Source organism: Aquila chrysaetos, chromosome 12 (genome assembly GCF_900496995.4).
Source record: "Aquila chrysaetos chrysaetos chromosome 12, bAquChr1.4, whole genome shotgun sequence".
Lineage (NCBI taxonomy): Eukaryota > Metazoa > Chordata > Aves > Accipitriformes > Accipitridae > Aquila > Aquila chrysaetos.
Window position 1 is genome coordinate 14,357,016 of NC_044015.1, and position 3,806 is coordinate 14,360,821.

At 40.6% G+C, this 3,806-nt stretch overlaps 1 long non-coding RNA gene across 2 annotated transcripts; it reads left to right on the top strand.

The window, feature by feature from the left end:
- Window positions 1-396: 396 nt before the first annotated feature.
- Window positions 397-3,426, top strand: LOC115349550. Of its 2 annotated transcripts, none has more exons than XR_003926138.1 (3): window positions 397-544; window positions 2,184-2,238; window positions 2,626-3,426. It is a non-coding gene; the product is annotated as an uncharacterized LOC115349550 (long non-coding RNA). The 2 variants fall into 2 exon arrangements; XR_003926137.1 differs by lacking the exon at window positions 397-544 and adding an exon at window positions 1,170-1,222.
- Window positions 3,427-3,806: the final 380 nt, after the last annotated feature.

Consider the following 3,806-nt stretch of genomic DNA (forward strand, 5'->3'; position numbering starts at 1 on the left):
ACTTCATTCCTTATGTTGCTCCATCAACTACGAGATCACAGTGAAAGACATAATTTAACATTCCTGAGGAAATTAGAATTTGACTGTGAATAAAGTACTAGTCACTGTGATTGAACTGAGCAAAGCTTGAACCATTGAACAATCCCAAGCACAGAGAAATTAAAGTTTTACCCTTGACCTGAAATTGGTACTGTAACAACATTGTTTAGCTTGCATTGCTGTGTGTTCAATGCTGTAATCAGGGGCTTAAGTATCTCGCACAGAAATATATTCTAGTACATAGAATATATCCGTGTCTCTTTCTTATTATTTTTATTGAATCCTACTAGTATTAGCACATAGAAGGTGAAAAATTATGGAGAGGCACTTTTTTTACTTAAACTCTTTTACAGCTGCTTCAACTTGTAGGCTGAACAGGCATCTACCTTGAATGGCAGTTAACAGTGGGTGTCAGAGCACATCTGCCAGCAGCTGAGGAGACTGATCTGGTCTGTCTGAGTCTGGTTTGTCCTCCTGATGCATACTGGGGAGTCATTACTTAAAGGTCAGCTCTTTGCAACAGTCACAGAAACCACCTCCCTCCCCTCTAGCAGTAGCGGCAGAAGAATGCCTTTTCCTCTGTGCTATTTTCTGCAGAATTCTGTTTTCCTTCCCTCGTGGGGACAGCCATAGACCTAGCTTCTCCCCCTTCCTACTTCTCACAAGAAAGTGAACAGAAACTCTTGAAAATGAAAGGAAAATCAGGTGATGTCATTTGTGGATGCTGAGTAGGAAGAGGATTGCATTGGTGATAAGAGGGTGCATCTCTGTTTCCCAGTGGAGGGGAATCAACTGGAGGAAGGAGGAGGCAGGAAGGAGCCAAGATGTGATTCAGGGGGAAATTCTGCTCCTACCACAATCCTGATGACAACTCCACTCCAACATCCCTTCTGAACTCCCCCCTTGCACAGACCGTTTGCAGTGGACAGCAACTTGCTTTTCATATCTGTCTGAGAAGCCTCAAGTTGGCTGTACTAACTCTGAGCTAGAATGAAATAATTAATTCTATAACAACTATGGCTCAAGTGTTATGAGGTGCATAGAAGATACTAATTGTGAAACAGTAGAATGTAATATTGCATATTTCTGCTTATACTTTTATTTGATGGATTTCTTGCTTTCTGCTTGTAGGTCTTATCTACACCACAGATTTTAGATACATTTGTAACCCAATAGAAATACGGTGGCTTTTAGCCTAAGCCATTTTCAACATTTTAATTTACACTATTTATAACCAGCTAAGGATCTGTGTGACATGGTGTCTGCTTTCCTTCTTCCTCAGGGATATATGAGAGCTGAGATGAAAAGACCATTGACTATAGCACAGTCTCCGTGATTGGCTAGGAACCATGACAATAAAAGCATGTGCCCTCCTAGTTGATCACCTTCCTTGAAAATGCTCCTGACTTCTGTAGCTCTTAGGTCAGGCCAGTGGGGAGAAGTATGGGAGGACTGAACTGGCATGAGGGCTACTACATGAGTGTTAGTTTCAGTGCCAGCCCGTGCTACATAATGTGGAAAACACGCAGTGGCATTCTCGCCAAAGGATGTCACAGATGACACAGTTGTATAGGGGTTCAAGAAGCAGATGAATAAAGTAATGGATGAAAAGTCCTCTGAGAAATATCAATTATGTATAAAACATAAGGTTTCTGAGCCCTAAATTAATGCCAGCTTGAAGATTGGTCAAGGGTGTATAATTTAAACTGTTATAATGTATGCTGACCACTTCCTTATAGCTTTTATCTGAGCATTAGCTTTTGTCGACCATTTGTATATCATTACCAACACTGAACACATGAGCAAGTGGTTTAAGTGACAAGTGTAAAAAATGAATAAAGTGTCAGCCACAAGGTCACTTTATCATGGTTTCCCATGGTATGAATTAGAAAACAAAGTTAAGAGATTTTTTTTTAAGCTTTTCAGGAACTTACAGGGTTAATATACTCCCTGAGTGGGAATAATGCATTTTTAAACATTCAATGGAATTGGCTTTGGTTTAGAAATACAAATATGTTTTGTAAAACTAAAATTTGTCCAAATATCTTTAATTGCTTGCTTTGATCTAAATAAATAAGTATTTGTTTAAATCATGTGGAAAGCTCTTTATAAAACTGGTGAAAACTATTAATTTTGCATTTCAGGTAATTAAAACTTGCTTATGTGGGACTATGCTGATCTGACCTATATTGGACAAAGGTAAAAAACTGTTTTAATATACCAAAACATATGAGGGTTTTTTTTATTCTTTGCTTAACCTAGATTTCAGTGGGGAGCTTATCACTAATACAAATTAAATAGAAAACTTACCTATTTCAGTAGAGAGGAAAAGGATAAGCCAGTAGGCAAGGACATATTTTCCATGATAGGAGGCCTTTCCAAGTCTTTTGGTAATAATCTGGAGATGCATTATCTTTTTAGCTAGCAGTAATAAAATAATAAAAAGTATAATAGAAAGTATCATTTAATCTTTAATTTTCCTGAACCTGAAAAGTTCAGTTTTGCTTAAGGTCTTCATAATTTTTTTTAATATAGAAATTGTATGCACATCAGTAGCAAACAAACATAATTTAATTTGTCTTGCAGGCAAAGCCTAACGGTTATCCAAGCCATCCAGAACTTAAAAATGGGCAAATATTCTCTGCAAATATGTGCAAATATTTTTGTGGCTCTGTATGGGGTTTACGTGTTGAGGTGTCGGCAGTGGGGGGGCTGCAGGGGTGGCCTCTGTGGGAAGAGAGCAGGGGCTGCCCTGAGCCAGACACAGCCAGTCCCAGCCGGTCTCAGCTGGTTCCAGCCAGTTCCAGCCATTCCAGCCAGGACCGCCATGGCCCCCACTGCTGCCACAGCTGAGCCCACCAGCCACACCGGTGGCACCTATGGGAATATGTATTTAAGAAAGGGAAAAACACTGTACAGCAGAGTGAAGAGTGAAGAAAAAAGTGTGAGAAAGAGCCCTGCGACACCCAGATGAGAGAAAGAGGAAGGGAGGGCTGTGCTGCAGGCTCCAGAGCAGATTCCCTGGCAGCCTGTGGAGACACCACGGTGGAGCAGGTATTTTCCTGCAGCCCATGGAGAGCCCATGCAGGAGCAGGCTTACCCTGAAGGACTGCAGCCTGTGGAAAGGACCAAAGCTGGCACTTGGGAAAAATGTGTGGAGAAAGGAGTGGCAGAGGGGAGCTGTTACAGACCGATTATAAGCCCCCCATCCCCACACCCTGTGCTACTTGGGGAGAGGAGGTAGAGGAGCTGGGAATGAAGGAGTGAAGTTAAGCCTTGGGGGAAAAAAAAAGAGTGGGGTGGGTAGAAGTTGTTTTATTTTTTATCTTTGTTTTTCGCTATCCAAACCTCTTTTAATTGTCAGTAAATTAAATTAGTTTTCCCCAAGTCAAGTCTGTTTTGCTCATGAAGTTAATTAATAAACAATCTCCCTGTCTTTATCTCAACCTACGAGCTTTTTCATCTTATTTTCTCCCACTGTCCTGTTGAGGACAGGGAGTGAGAGAGCAGCTGGGTGAGCATCTGAGAGCCAGCCAAGGTCAACCCAACACCACAAGTACTGCAAAGCAAAAATCAATATTCCAAAGTATGGAGACTGATAGTACACCTGCTGGCTTGTTGTGTAAAACTAGAGAGTAAGAAATATGTGCAAAAGACCTTTCACTGACATTGCATCATTTTCATATTTGAATTTATCTGCTTAATTTAACATTTTATTTGAGTATAAAGTGTAGAAGTGGTGAAGGCAATCAAAGTGAAATAGCATG